Source organism: Colossoma macropomum, unplaced genomic scaffold, assembly GCF_904425465.1.
Source record: "Colossoma macropomum unplaced genomic scaffold, Colossoma_macropomum, whole genome shotgun sequence".
NCBI lineage: Eukaryota > Metazoa > Chordata > Actinopteri > Characiformes > Serrasalmidae > Colossoma > Colossoma macropomum.
Window position 1 is genome coordinate 2,356,054 of NW_023495565.1, and position 16,916 is coordinate 2,372,969.

General features: G+C 37.0%; 1 long non-coding RNA gene across 2 annotated transcripts; it reads left to right on the forward strand.

Annotated features, from left to right (window-relative positions):
* On the forward strand, positions 1-2,662 carry LOC118802468. 2 transcript variants are annotated; one of them, XR_005006679.1, is made up of 4 exons: positions 1-100; positions 418-603; positions 2,355-2,454; positions 2,564-2,596. It is a non-coding gene; the product is annotated as an uncharacterized LOC118802468 (long non-coding RNA). The 2 variants fall into 2 exon arrangements; XR_005006678.1 differs by having other exon boundaries at positions 2,355-2,662.
* Positions 2,663-16,916: the final 14,254 nt, after the last annotated feature.

A 16,916-nucleotide genomic window follows, 5' to 3' on the forward strand; every position in this document is an offset into this window, starting at 1 on the left:
AGAAATGATTGTTAAACTAGCTATATTTAACATTATATTTTCTTCTTTACAGGTACCAGCGACCTGGCTCCCACCTCGCCTGGGTCCCCCAGGACCTCAGGTAAGTAGAAGTTTAAATTACGTGCCTGTCAAAATAAAAGTCACCATAGTATTTATTGAGGGAAGGTGAATTGTAGTCCTGGTGAGACACATAGCACTTTTTATATTTTGCCTTTTATTTTTTTCAACATGTTAAACTTAGCAAAAAAATAGAAATTGTGCACTAAAACATGCAGGAAATGGCATATTTAAATGCATTCCCCATAGAGAATGTATTTAAAAACAGGGATATTCAAACCTTTTGTACACACAGCCCTATGTTGATAATATTATGTTAGTAATATTATACTGAGTGAAAAATGTTTGTTTCTTGTACAGATGGGGGGAAAGAGTACCTTTTCAGTGGAACAGAGGAGAATCAGTTGAGATAGAGTTCTTGTCCAAAAGCTAAGTCTGAGGTTTACAGCAAAACAGCCAACAGGAGCTTGGAGGGAAAAAGCTGTCCCACAACAAAAGCCCAGCTCAAGAACCCCTAGAGACCAGAGAAGTTTGGAGCTTTAAAAGGTACGCTCTCTGTCTCACACACACACACACATTGCCATTCGCCTACAATACAGGTTCCAAACCCTGATCCTGGAGAACCCTTACGCTGCACATTTTAGTGTTTTTTGCCCAGACACGCCCACTTCAGGGCTGTTAATGAGATAATTATTTAACCCCTAAAATATGCAGGGCAGAGAATACTCCAAGACCAGAGTTGGGAACCTGTGGCCTACATCATCATGTGCCTACAGGACATAAAATAGACATAAAAGTTTTCAAAATGGTTGGGTGCTGTGCAAAATGTGAATGAAAACAGAATGCAGTGATGTGTAAATCAGTCCTATATTTAATTGAAAATATTACGAAGACAACATATCAAACACTGAAACTTAATGTTTTTTGTTTTTTTTAATATATATGCCCATTTTGAATTCAACACGAGTCAAAAAAAGTTCTGACAGGGGCAACAAGAAGACTGGTAAATTTGTGTAATGCTAAAAAAAGCACAGTGGAACATCTCACAAGTATATAAGAGAATCCAGAGAAATCTCTGTATGCAATATTGGATGGCTGTGATCTACAGGCCCTCAGGCAGCACTGCATTAAAAACAGACATGATTCTGTAGTGGAAATCACTGCATGGGCTCAAACACTTCTGAAAAACACTGTGAAAACAGTTTGTGGCTGCATCCACAAATGCAAGTTAAAACTCTAAAACGCAAAGAAGAAACTAAATATAAACAGCATCCAGAAATTCTGCCATTTAAGATGGACTGAGGTGAAGTGGAAAAGTGTCTTGTGGTCCCACGAGTCAAAATTTGAATTTGAATTTTTTTTGGAGATCATGGATGCTGCGTCCTCTGGGCTAAAGAGGAGAGGGACCATCTGGCTTGTTATCAGCACAAAGTTCAAAAGTCAGCATCTGTGATGGTATGGGAGTGCATTAGTGCACATGGCATGGGTGACATGCACATTTGTGAAGGCACCATTAATGCTAAACGATATATGCTGCCATCTAGATGATGTCTTTTTCAGGGAAGGCCTTGCTTATTTCAGCAAGACAATGCTAAACCACATTCTACACGTATTACAGCAGCATGGTTCCATAGTAAAAGAGTCCGCTTGCTAAATTGGCCTGCTTAAAGTCTAGACCTGTCACCATTGACAACATTTGGTGCATTATAAAGTGAAAAATATGAGAAAAAATACAAAGGAGATCCTGAACTGTTGAGCGGCTGAAATCCTACATTGAGCGAGAACAGGAAAACATTTCACTTTCAGAACAGCAACTGGTCTTCCCAGTTCTTAAACACTTACAGAGTGCTGTTAAAAGGTGATGCAGCACAGTGGTAAACATGCCCCTGTCCCTGTTGAAATGTATTGCTGGCAACAAATTCAAAATGGGCATATATTTTTCAAAAACAATAACATTTTTCAGTTCGAACATTTGATGTGTTGTTTTTGTACTATTTTCAATTAGGGTTTGTACTATTTTCAAAGGGTTTATTGCTCCCACATCATTACATTGTTTTTATTTTGATTTTGCACCGTGTCCCAACTTTTTTGGAATCTGGGTTGTATACCCAAATGTCCTCAAAATAAAAACTTTTTTTGAGTGTTCATGGTTCTATATAAAACCATTTTCTTTACCAAAGAACCCTTGAAGAACCATCTTTTTTTTACATGTGTAGCGTAATCGTATCCCAATCACCTCACTTTAAAAAGGTGTTCCACCGTCTAATATGTATCCCTTTCACTTGCATTTGTTTCAGCTGCTCCCCAGAAGTAAATTACAGGAAGCACCAAGCTGGCATCTGTTGTGAAAATAATATGTGCCAGAGAGGGAAAGGAGAATACCAAGAAGGACATCAGGTATGGTCATTTTGTTTTGATTCTTTTTGTCAAGCAACATATATAGGCCGCAATTGCATTAAATTAATATGATGTGCACTTTCTGTCTGTTGTTGTCTTTATTTGTTAGGTGCAGTGCAGCAGGAGCATTCCCACAACTTTTGATCACACTCTCCTATGAGAAAACTTTAACAAATTTTATAAAAATAAAAGTGCTTTCATCAAATAGTTTCATGTGTTGTTGTTGTTGTTGTTGTTGTTGTTGTTATTATTATTATTATTATTATTATTATTATTATTATTATTATTATTAAATTGAGTATATTAGTATTGTTATTTGTATTGTTGTTGTTGTTGTTGTTGTTGTTGTTGTTGTTGTTATTGTTATTATTATTATTATTATTATTATTATTATTAGACAACCATATTTTTAGAAATCCCGTTGTACATAAAACAGGGTTATATGTGTGATGTAAACACTGAAACAGCCTCACTATAAGCAATGTTTAGACAAAGGTTGAAATGGAGTTGATACGGCGTCTCGTTTCAACGGATTTTCAATGTTGATTCAACGTTGAACAGTATGTGCACTTTTCCGTTGAATCAACGTTGATTCAACAGTTCTGCGTTGAACTGGACAACGGTGAATCACCGTTGTTTCAACGTTACTTTGCTATCTTGGTAAAGTGTGTTTTATGGCAGAAATATCTGTTCTTAATCATTATAATGTATTCGCGTTAATAACATCCTGTATAGCGGTTCTAGACCAATGTCTTCATGTTAAGAGAATACTGCATAGCATTTCGAGACTTTGTAAAGCGTTTGAGCGCTTCTGCAATGCAGTCAACGCCTTTTCAGCAAAACACAGCGTTTACAACAAAGAAATCATACCCTACACAGTTCGTAACTTATGTTAAAGCTTTTGTGTTCATTCTCATGAAAATGTGATTTACAGTCATTAGTTTTACATATAAAGTGTGTTTTATTGTAGAAATGTCTGTTTATAATCATTAAAATGTCCTCACGTTAAGAGGATCCTGTAAAATTTTCTGAAGCGCTTGAGAGCTTTCAGAGTGCAGAAAATGCCTTTTTAGTGAAAACAAACGCCTAAAAGCAAGATTGAATGATTGCACAGATCTTGTCACACAAATGCTTTAGTGATCTTTCTCATTAAACTGTGATTTGCGGTCAGTACCTTTACATATAAAGTGTGTTTTATGGCAGAAATGTCTGTTCATAATCATTATAATGTTTTCGCGTTAACATCCTGTATAGCGGTTCTAGACTTTCTAAAGCTTTTGAGCGCTTGTGGAGTGCAGCAAACACCTTTTTAGTGAAAACAAACGCCTTAAACCAAGATTGAATGATTGCACAGATCTTGTCACACAAGTAAACGCTTTAGCGTTCTTTCTCATGAAAATGTGAATTACGATCAGTGCCTATACATATTTTATGGCAGGAATATCTGCTCATAATCATTATAATGTCTTTACATTAAGAGGATACTGTATCGCGCTGCTAGACTTTCTAAAGCGTTGGAGCGCTTGTGGAGTGCAGTAAACGCATTTTCAGTGTAAATAGACGCCTAAAACAACAATTTCATGATTGTACAGCTGTAGTCACCCAAGTTAATATTTTACTGTTCTTTCTCATGAAAATGTGATCTTAGTTCAGTTCGTTTGTAAACAAAGAGTGTTTTGTGGCGGAATTATCTGTTTATAGTCATTATAATGTCTTAACGGTAAGAGAATAATGCATAGCGATTCCAACCTTTCTGAAACGTTTGAGCGCTAATGCAGTGCAGTAAACGTGTTTTAAGTGAAACTTAGTGTCTACAACAAAGATGTCAGTATTGTACACAGTTCGTCACCCATGTTAAAGCTTTAGTGTTCATTCCCATGAAAACTTGATTTACGGTCTGTTACATTACATACAATGGGCATTTCATGACAGAAATGTCTGTATATAATCATTTTAATGTCATCACGTCAAGAGAAGATTACACAGCAGTTCTAGCCTTTCTAAACTGTTTGAGCGCATCTAGAGTGTAGTAAACGCCTTTTCAGTGTAAATAAACACCTGAAACCACGATTCCATGATTGTACAGGTGTGGTCACCCAAGTTAATGCTTTACTTTTTTTTCTCCTGATAATGTGATATAAGGTCTGTTTCTTTGGAGACAAAGGGTATTTTATGGCAGAAATATGTGTTTATAATCATTATAATGTCTTCAGTTTAAGAGAAAACTGCATGGCGTTTCAAGCCTTTCTAAACCGTTTGAGCTCTTGTGCAGAGCAGTTTCAGTGTAAACAAACGCCTAAACCACAATTTAATGATTGTACAGGTATAGTCACACAATATAAAGTAGTCAAATTTTTCCTCTCGAAAATGTGATTTACAGTCTGGTTCATTGCATTTAAAGCGTATTTCATGGCAAAAATGTCTGTTTATAATCATTATAATGTCTTCGCGTGAAATAAATACTGCATAGAGGTTTTACCTTTCTAAACCGCTTGAGCGCATCTGTAGTGCAGTAAATGCCTTTTCCGTGTAAATGAACACCTGAAACCACGAAACCATGATTGTAAAGGTGTAGACACCCAAATTAATTCTTAACTGTTATTTCTCATTAATATGTCACATTAGGTAAGTTTCTTTGGAGACAATGGGAACTTCATGTGAGAAATGTATGTTTATAATCATTATAATGTCTTCAAGTTCAGAAAATACTGCATAGCATTACTAGCTTTTCTACAGGGACAATAATGATGAAATGAAAGACCTAACACTCAGGCAAAGTTCCAGTTACATGAGTCAGCCACTTGGACTCTAAAGAATAAAATTTGTGATAGGAGCTCTGTGGCAAGGTCCAACCATAGTATAACTGACACAAAATCCCTTTAAATAAGGCCAAGACCCAACCTCTTAGAATAGGAACTCAAATATTTGAATGGTAATTTGGAGGCCAGAGCCCAGGTTCTTTTAACTGCACTTCTGAACAGAAGCCAACGATGAAATTTCAACGACATCTCTGAGCCAACACCCAGTATGAGTCATTTCATTTTGAAAGAGTAAGATGGAATATGAGCCCTTAAACACAGGCCCAGAAGCCTCTATCGTATTAAAATAGAATAGGGAATTAAAATTCTGGAGAGAAGACAAAGTAACTATGACCCAGATATTTATCCTTAAAAAAACATTTCATCTGAGCTTTTAGCCAAAGGTCATGGGCCCACTCTCTATTACAAAACCCTTAAGAATAGTGACAATGATATTATAATGGGAGCTTCGAGCCTTTGGGTCCATGAACCAAAATCCCAACCTCTTCAGAAAGCTGAAAAAAAAAATTGTGAATGCAGCTCTGAAACCCATGCAAGCATCTGCTAACAACGATCCAGCCATTTAGCCTGCAAAGAATAAAATGTGGAATGGAAGCTCTGAGGCCTAGGCCCAGTGTTCTCTGGACAACATAAAACAACTTAGAAAATAGAAAATAAATTTCTTTGGGAATGAGTTTTGAGTATGAGATACTTGGCCTAGGCCCAGGCCAAGTATCTCATACTCAATAAAAAAAAACAAATAAAGATAGAGAATATAATAAATCCCTGATCGTCTCCACGGTTGAGAAAATTCTATGATTTCTCTTCTTACGCTGTGGTCCGTAGCTCACTAAAATAAGCCAAACCCTCAGAAAGGGACAAAATTACACTAAAATGGCGTTTATTGCAGTCGACAAGCACTTAAAGGCATGTAACGCTATGCAGTGCTATCATGGTTATAAACAGACATTTCTGTCGTAAATACATTTCAAATATAAAGGAAGTGACTTAAATCACAATTTCATGGGAAAGAACGCTAAAGCTTCAACATGAGTGAATACAACTATACAATCATGGAATCGTGGTTTCAGCCGTTTATTTAGACTGAAAAGGCGTTTACTACTCTCCACAAGCTCTCATATGTTATGAAAAGGTTTGAAACGCTATACAGTATTCTCTTAACGTAAAGACATTACAATGATTAAATCCAGACATTGTAGCCATAAAAAGGCCTTTTATATGTCATGGAACAGACAGCAAATCACATTTTCACGAGAATGAACACTAAGCTTTAATTTGGGTGATGAGACTTGTACAATACCGAAATCGTTATTGTAATGGTTAAGCTACTCTGAAAAGCCGTTTCCTGCACTTCACTAGCTATCATATCGTTTACAAAAGCCCTTTAAATGTAAAGGAACTGACCTAAAATCACATTTTCGTGAGAAAGACTACTAGACTTTTAACTTTAACACAAGTAAAAGCTTTAGTGTTCTTTCTCATGAAAATGTGATTTATGGTAAGTAAATTTACATATAAACTGTTTTTATGGCAGAAATGTCTGTTCATAATCATTACAATGTCTTCACATTAAGAGAATACTGCGTAGCATTTCGAGCCTTTGTAAAGCGTTTGAGCGCTTCTGCAATGCAGGAAATGCCTTTCCAGTGAAACTTAGCTTCTACAACAAAGAAATCAGTATTGTACACAGTTCGTAACCCATGTTAAAGCTTTAGTGTTTATTCTCATGAAAATGTGATTCACGATCAGTACCTATACATTGAAAGTGTGTTTTATGGCAAAAATATATGTTCATAATGATTATAATGTCTTCAGATTAAGAGGATCCTGTATAGCGCTTGTAGCCTTTCTAAAGCGTTTGAGCGCTTGTGGAGTGCAGTATACGCCTTTTCAGTGAAAACAAATGCTAAAACCAAGATTGAATGATCTAGTAGCACAGATCTAGTCACACAAATAAATGCTGTAGTGTTCTTTCTCATGAAAATGTGATTTACGGTCAGAAATTGTACACGAAAAGTGTGTTTTTGGCAGAAATGTCTGTTCATAGTCATAATAATGTCGTCGCGTATAAAGCATCCTGTGAAGCGTTTCTAGCCTTTGTAGAGAGTGTGAGCGCTTGTGGAGAGCACTAAACGCCGTTTCAGTGAAAACAAACTCCTTGAACCAAGTTTGAATGATTACACAGATCCAGTCACAGAAATAAATTCGTTAGATTTCTTTCTCATGAAAATGTGATTTTCTGTCAATACCTTTACATATAAAGTGTGTTTCATGGCAGAAATGTCTTTTCATAGTCATTATAATGTCGTCGTGTTAAGAGGATCCTGTACAGAGCATGTAGGCTTTCTAAAGCGTTTGAGCGCTTGTGGACTGCAGTAAACGCCGTTTCAGTAAAAACAAACTCCTTGAACCAAGTTTGAATGATTGCACAGATCTAGTCACACAAGTAAAGGCTTTAGATTTCTTTCTCATGAAAATGTGATTTTCGGTCAGAAACTGTACAAGTAAAGTGAGTTTCATGGCAGAAATGTCTGTTCATAGTCAACAATGTCTTCCCGTTTAGAGGATCTTGTAAAGCGTTTGGAGCCTTTATAAAGCGTTTGAGCGTGTGTGGAGTGCAGTAAACGCTCAAACAAGTTTGAATGATTACACAGATCTAGTCACACAAGTAAATTCTTGAGATTTCTTTCTCATGAAAATGTGATTTTCAGTCAGAAACTGTACAATAAAGTGTGTTTCATGGCAGAAAAGCCTGTTCATAGTCATAACAATATCTTCGCGTTAATCGGATCCTGTAAAGCGCCTCGAGTCTTTATAAAGCGTTTCAGCGCTTGTGGAGTACAGTAAACGCCTTTTCAGTGAAATCAAGCGCCTAAAACCAACATTGAATGATTGCACAGATCCTAGTCACACAAGTAAAGGCTTTAGATTTCGGTCAAATGAAAATGTGATTTTCAATCAGAAATTGTACAAGTTAGTGTGTTTCATGGCAGAAATGTATGTTCATAGTCATATCAATGTCATCGCGTTAAGAGGATCCTGTATGGCGCTTCTAGCCTTTCTAAAGCGTTTGAGCGCTTGTGGAGTGCACTAAACGCCTTTTCAGTGAAAACAAACGCTTAAAACCAACATTGAATGATTGCACAGCTCTAGTCACACAAGTAACGGCTTTAGACTTCTCTACACTGAAAAAGCGTTTCTAGCACACCACAAGCGCTCAAACGCTTTAGAAAGCCTAAAATGGCTTTACAGTACTCTCTAAACCTTAACTCATTATAAAGATCTGAAACAGACATTTCTGCAGTAACAAACCCTATCTCTCGAAAGCAACTGAACTATAATCCAATTTGTAGGAGATAGAAAGCTAAAGCATTACCTAGGAAGACCATACCTGTACAATATTGACCTTGTCTTTATGTACTCTAGCATACAATGAAAAGACCTTTATTGCACTCCCCAAGCGCTCAATCGCTTTGGAAAAGCCAGGAGCGCTATTCACTGTTCTCTTAAGGTGAAGTCACCATAAATCCTAAAAACAGACATTTCTGCCAAAAAAGACCATTTATATATAATGGAACAGACCTTAAATCACATTTTCTTAATTAAAAATATGACTACTTTAACTTCGGTGACTACACCTGTGCAATCATGAAATCGTGTATTTAGACGGTTCTTCACACTGAAAAGGAGTTTCCAGCACTCCCCAAGCACTCAAACGCTTTAGAAAGGCCAGAAACGCTGTGCAGAATTCTCTAAGGTTTAATTGTAATAATTATAAACAGACATTCGTGCCATAAAATACCCTTTATATGTAAGGGAACAAACCATAAATCACATTTTCGTCAGAGAAAATATGACTACGTTAACCACACCGGTACAATCATGAAGTCTTTGGAGACAAAGGGTATGTTATTGCAGAAGTTTCTCTTTCTGATCATTATAATGTCTTCATGTTAAGAGAATACTGCATTGCTATTTGCTCTTTCACTTCATTATTGTACAGGCGTAGTCAACCAAGTGAGTCATATTTTTTTCTGAAAAATGTGTGATTTACTGTTTGTTACATTACATATAAAGGGTATTTTATGGCAGAAATGTCTGTTTATATTCATTATGGTGTCGTCACGTTGAAAGAATACTGAATAGCGCTCCTGGCTTTTGCTAAGCGTCTGGGCGACTGTGGAGTACAGAAAAAGCCTTGTCAGTACAAACAATCGCTACTACTTCATGATTGTACAGGTGTGGACACCCAAGTTAAAGTAGTCATATTTTTTCTAAAGAAAATGTAATTTACTGACTGGTCACAAAGATATGAAGAATATGTTATGGCAGTGATGTCCGTTTGTAAACATTATAATGAGCTCACGTTAAGAAAATATTGCATAGCGTTTCCAGCCTTTTTAAAGCGTCTGAGCGCTTGTGGAGTGCTGGAAACGCCCTTTCAGTGCGACGAAGCGCCTGAATCCACGACTTCATGAATGTACAGGTGAAGTCCCCCAAGTTAATTTAGTCATATTTGGTCTTTAGAAAATGTGATTTACAATCTGTTCCCACACATATCAAGGATGGGTCATGGCAGAAATATCTGTTTATAATCATTACAATAAGTCCACGTTAAGACAGTACTGCATAGCTTTCCAGCCTTTCTAAAGCTTCTGAGCGCTTGTCGAATGCTGGAAACGCCTTTTCAGTGTGAAGAAGCGCCTAAATCCACGACTTCATGATTGTACAGGTGTAGTCACCCACGTTAGAGTAGTCATATTTTATCTTAAGCAAAGCGATTTCCTGTCTGTTACCACACATATAAAGGATAGTTCGTGGCAGAAATGTCTTTTAATAATCATTATAATGAGTCCACGTGAAGACAGTATCGCATAGCGTTTCCAGCCTTTCTAAAGCTTCTGAGCGCTTGCGGAGTGCTGGAAACGCCTTTTCAGTGCGAAGAAGGGCCTAAATCCACGACTTCATGATTGTACAGTTATTGTCACCAAAGTTAACGGTTTTTCAGTAGAAAATGTGATCTACAGTCTGTTCGTGCACATATAAAGGACAATTTATGGCAGAAATATCTGTTAAAAATCATTACAATGAGTCCACGTTAAGACAGTCCTGCATAGCTTTCCAGCCTTTCTAAAGCGTCAGAGCGCCTGTGGAGTGCTGGAAACGCCTTTTGAGTGTGAACAAGCGCCTAAATCCACGACTTCATGATTGTACAGGTGTAGTCACCGAAGTGAAAGTAGTCATATTTTTCTTAAGAAAATGTGATTTCCTGTCTGTTCCCACATACATAAAGGACAATTTATGGCAAAAATATCTGTTTATAGTCAACACAATGAGTCCACATTAAGACAGTACTGCATAGCTTTCCAGCCAATCTAAAGCTTCTGAGCGCTTGTGGAGTGCTGGAAACGCCTTTTGAGTGTGAAGAAGCGCCTAAATCCACGACTTCATGATTGTACAGATGTAGTCTCCCCAGTTAAAGTAGTCATATTTTTTCTGCAGAAAATGCGATTTCCAGTCTGTTCCCACACATATCAAGGATAGTTCATGGCAGAAATGTCTGTTTATAATCATTACAATGAGTCCACGTTAAGACAGTACTGCATAGCGTTTCCAGCCTTTCTAAAGCTTCTGAGCGCTTGTGAAGTGCTGGAAACGCCTTTTCAGTGCGAAGAAGGGCCTAAATCCACGACTTCATGATTGTACAGTTGTAGTCACCAAAGTTAATGGTTTTTCAGTAGAAAATGTGATTTACAGTATGTTCGTACACATATAAAGGACAATTTATGGCAGAAATATCTGTTGAAAATCATTACAATAAGTCCACGTTCGGACAGTCCTGCATAGCTTTCCAGCCTTTCTAAAGCTTCTGAGCGCTTGTGGAGTGCTGGAAACGCCTTTTGAGTGTGTAGAAGCGCCTAAATCCACGACTTCATGATTGTGCAGGTGTAGTCACCCAAGTTAGAGTAGTCATATTTTTTCTGTAGAAAATGTGATTTACAGTCTGTTCCCACACATATAAAGGATAGTACGTGACAGAAATGTCTGTTAAAAATCATTACAATAAGTCCACGTTAAGACAGTACTGCATAGTGTTTCCAGCCTTTCTAAAGCGTCAGAGCGCCTGTGGAGTGCTGCAAACGCCTTTTGAGTGTGAAGAAGTCATCCAAGATAGAGTAGTCATATTTTATCTTAAGAACGTGTGATTTACAGTCTGTTCCCACATATAAAAAGGACAATTTATGGCAGAAATGTCTGTTTATAATCATTACAATGAGTCCACGTTAAGACAGTACTGCATAGCGTTTCCAGCCTTTCTAAAGCTTCTGAGCGCTTGTGGAGTGCTGGAAACGCCTTTTCATTGTGTAGAAGCGTCTGAAACCACGACTTCATGACTGTACAGGTGTAGTCCCCCAAGTTAATTTAGTCATATTTTTTCTTAAGAACATGTGATTTACAGTCTGTTCCCACACATATCAAGGATGGGTCATGGCACAAATGTCTGTTTATAGTCATTACAATGAGTCCACGTGAAGACAGTATCGCACAGCGTTTCCAGCCTTTCTAAAGCTTCTGAGCGCTTGCGGAGTGCTGCGAACGCCTTTTCAGTGCGAAGAAGGGCCTAAATCCACGACTTCATGATTGTACACGTGTAGTCACCAAAGTTAACGGTTTTTCAGTTGAAAATGTGATTTACTGTATGTTCGCACACATATAAAGGACAATTTATGGCAGAAAAATCTGTTTATCTCATTACAATAAGTCCACGTTCAGACAGTACTGCAAAGCTTTCCAGCCTTTCTAAAGCGTCTGAGCGCTTGTGGAGTGCTGCAAACGCCTTTTCAGTGTGAAGAAGCGCCTAAATCCACGACTTCATGATTGTACAGGTGTAGTCACCCCAGTTAGAGTAGTCATATTTTTTTCTTTAGAAAAAGTGATTTACAGTCTATTCCCACACATATCAAGGATAGGTCATGGCAGAAATGTCTGTTTATAGTCATTACAATGAGTCCACGTTAAGACAGTACTGCATAGCTTTCCAGACTACCTAAAGCTTCTGACCGCCTACGAAGTACTGGAAACGCCTTTTCAATGTGAACAAGCGCCTTAATCCTCGACTTCATGATTGTACAGGTGTAGTAATTCAAGTTAAAGAAGTCATATTTGGTCTATAGAAAATTTGATTTACAATCTGTTTATAATCATTACAATGAGTAGACGTTAAGATAGTACCGCATAGCTTTTCCAGCCTTTCTAAAGGACAATTTATGGCAAAAATATCTGTTTATAGTCATTACAATGAGTCCACGTTCAGACAGTACTGCAAAGCTTTCCAGCCTATCTACAGCTTCTAAGCGCTTGCGAAGTGCTGGAAACGCCTTTTTAGTGTGAAGAAGCGCCTAAATTCACGACTTCATGATTGTACAGGTGTAGTCACCCAAGTTAAAGTAGTCATATTTTTTCTGTAGAAAATGTGATTTACAGTCTGTTCCCACACGTATAAATGACAATTTATGGCAAAAATATCTGTTTATAGTCAACACAATGAGTCCACGTTCGGACAGTACTGCATAGCGTTTCCAGCCTTTCTAAAGCTTCTGAGCGCTTGTGGATTACTGCAAAGTCGCGTAAATCCACGACTTCATTATTGTATAGGTGTAGTCCCCCAAGTTAGAGTAGTCATATTTTTTCTTAAAAATATGCGATTTACAGTCTGTCCCCACACATATAAAGGACAATTTATGGCAGAAATATCGTTCATAATAGTCATTTCAATGGGTCCTCGTTAAGACAGTACTACATAGCTTTCCAGCCTTTCTGAAGCTACTGAGCGCTTGTGAAGTGCTGTGAACGCCTTTTCAGTGTGAAGAAGCGCCTAAATCCACGACTTCATGATTGTACAGGTGTCGTCACCCAAGTTAGAGTAGTCATATTTTTTTCTTTAGAAAAAGTGATTTACAGTCTGTTCCCACACACATCAAGGATAGGTCATGGCAGAAATGTCTGTTTATAATCATTACAAAGAGTCCACGTTAAGACAGTACTGCATAGCTTTCCAGCCTATCTAAAGCTTCTGAGCGCTTGCGAAGTGCTGTGAACGCCTTTTCAGTATGTAGAAGCGCCTAAATCCACGACTTCATGATTGTACAGGTGTAGTCACCCAAGTTAGAGCAGTCATAATTTTTTTGCAGAAAATGTGATTTACAGTCTGTTCCCACACATATAAAGGACACGTTATGGCAGAAATATCTGTTTCTAGTCATTACAATGAGTCCACATTAAGACAGTACTGCATAGCTTTCCAGCCTTTCTAACGCTTCTGAGCGCGTGTGGAGTGCTGGAAACGCCTTTTCAGTATGAAGAATCGCCTAAATCCACGACTTGATGATTTTACAAGTGTAGTCCCCCAAGTTAGAGTAGTCATATTTTATCTTAAGAAATGTGATTTCCTGTCTGTTCCCACACATTTAAAGGATAGTTCGTGACACAAATGTCTGTTTATAATCATTATAATGAGTCCCCGTGAAGACAGTACTGCATAGCTTTCCAGCCTTTCTGAAGCTTCTGAGCGCTTGTGGAGTGCTGGAAACTCCTTTTCAGTGTGTAGAAGCGCCTAAATCCACGACTTCATGATTGTTCAGGTGTAGTCACCCAAGGTAACAGTAGGACTTGGAACTCTGCGTGCCGAGTGACGGGCGGAAGTGGATGCTCTTGTGGCCGCAGGAAGCAGCCTCTGAGCGGCCACAGCGCGGCCAGTTTTGTTTTAATTTTATTTCGTCGTTTTGTCCCATCTTTTTCCTTTTTTTCCATAATGTTTCATGTAATCCATCAGGGAATTACCCAGTAGTATATTATTTTTTATTTCAGGTGTCTTTGTTCTGTGCTGTTCAAAGAACTGCTTCGCCACCTGAGAAGTTCAGTAGTTTGGTCAGAAAGTCGTAAGCCCCACTCTCATATTGACACTGCTTGATCCTGCTTGAACTTTTACAATTAGAATTAAGTTAGAGCTTTAAAGGCATAAAAAACACAGTAACTTTGAAAAGAATTTGAAAATATTTTTTTAATTTGCATAAAATGTTTTATTACAGTGCTTAAATGGCATTAAATAGTAAATATGGAGTATAAATAATTGTAATTAGTAAATGACGAATTAATAAATGCAAAGAAAACAAGAATAAGTAAAAAAAAATAGATGAGTAAAACAAATAAAATGCCTTAATATTTAAATTACAGGCCAAAATAAACACTTTACAACCTATGCAGTGCCAAAACTAGATATCAGGATTGTTGGTGCTTGATTTTGATTAGGTTAAAAAAAATGAAAAAAGGGAAAAAAGAAAGGTTAAATGTTATTCTAAATATCCTTTTGTCACAAAGGCCATTTCTGCTTGGAACCTGTGGAAGCCCTCCGTCTTCATTAGGATCAAGATGGTTATCTTTGAATGGCGAAGAACACACAAGTCTGGTCACTCACTGTTTGCTGAGCAATAATAGAACAAACAATTATAAAGTTTTCCATTGTTACAAAATGTATTTTCGTAATTTTTATATAACTGATTTTAAATTGCATCTTATTTTACCTCAGGTGTCAGAACCTCCAGAATATAAGCAGTGCTGTTAAGGCCAGCTCTGTCCAGCTGTGTGACTTTGTAGATTCGTTCAATGATGGCTTCTGTCAGTTGAATGGAAATTTTTTTACCAACAATAACTGAGTTACTTGTGAGTATTTCTACATCAAACATCATGAAATATTGCCCAGTGAAAACTTAAACTTTACCTAAACTTTTGTATTTACCTGTTTTTCATCAAAAATAGAAATCCGTAGGGCTAGCTGGCTCTTCAGTCGAGGGGCGAATGTGGGATGTACATGCAGATACATCCTGTTAGATCTTACTGCCCCTGTTTTGAGATCTTCATGTATTTTCAAGCAAAGACGTAGCAGCTGTCCAGGCAAATGCTGTAATTTTTACTACAGTGTCTTTTTGGTCTTGAGTATCTAAGTTTTTATAACCATAATTTTCATAATAGTATTATAACCCTAATGTACGTCTTCAACATAGCTTACTATTCCACAAATTAAAGTTTATTCTTTCTTTTCCTGACTGTTAGTCAGTCTGTTTTTTTTTTTTGTATTTCTTTATGCCTTTCTTTGTATTTCAGTGAAGAGGGAGCATTTTCCTTATGAAAAGTGGATAAGCACAGCCCTTTCTTTTTCTTTTGGGGAAAAGAGAACTACTACAACTCCAAATCATAAAAGGTTTGGAAAACAGTAATTTGTAAATTAGTTTTGACTTGTATTTCATTGAAAACAATAAACTAATACATTATTAGATGTTTTATCTTATGTTTTTCTTTTTGTAAAACACATTTCAATGTTAAAAATAACAATAAAATAAAAAAAAAATACAATTTGGACAGTGAAGCTGGCTTTTCACTGGGAGAATTTATTTTAAAATGTTTTAATTTGGTCCCATTAAAAGTGTTTTGATTAGCACTCTAGAGGGTAGTGAAATGTTAAGTGATGTACTGAATGTATTTAGTTTTCTCCACTACTTGTTGGGTGAGAGGGAAAAGCAGAATATCACACAGTAATGATTGTCTGCACTGATGATCAAAAGGAGCCGTTCGTCTTTAAAAAGATTGTAAATGTAATTGTGAAAAGTGAGTACATTTTCCTTTAAACAAATGTCAGTGCAGGGTTTTGACCACATGAATGCCTTCTGCTTTCAGGACACAACAGATGGCTTTACAGTGATTTGTGTTGAATTGAGAGACAGTTTTCATGGATGATGGAATGTATACGGTGCCTTACTGCAACTTTGTGATGTGAAATGCCAAGTTCAACACAACAGTGCAGTTCATGAAAAAGGCAATTTGTGGTTTACTGCAGTACTAATTTTTAAATTAAATCTTCTCAATTGATTTTGAGTTATTGTGTTTTTGTATAAAATACCAAAATGAAATGAGTTACTCTAGTGGAGTTATTTTTGCATGTACTCCCAAAAGTTTTGAAAATATTAAGAGTTACAATTTCAGCAAATGACAACAGCGCCTCCTGCAGGTTCTAGTGCCCTGTGAACGCTGTAAGATTTGAGCTAAAATCCCCTAAACCTGGCCTACCGACGCTCCTGATGGTCTTTTTTCAGACTTGATTTGTTTCCCTTAAAATAGACCGACAAAATGTTTCATAACAGTGTAAATTTCTCTTTTAGCTTTTCAGAGTCACAGTCTGTACTGCTCCTGTTATTAGCGCTATTCTACGCAAAAAAAAATAAAATAAATAAAAATGTTTATTTTTTCATTTTGCAAAAGAATTTAAATTCCTGTTAAACTAATTATTGTGTTAAGTTTTATGATACAATCATAGGAGAGCCAATAATTTAAAACAGGCATGCTAGTTTTCTATATTAGCTACTCCATTTTGTGGAGAGTACCATTGCAGACAACAGCTTAAGGTATGGTGATACACTAGTATCTCACGTAACAGCACGACCTTGAGTGAATTATTGTCATTATGTTAAATGTAAAACATTACCAAAAATTACAGCAATTAAGAAGCAAAGGAAGAAAAGGGAATACAAATAAACTTGGGCTATTAATGTATATTATAAGACAGGAACCACACGCATCTAGAAGATGCAA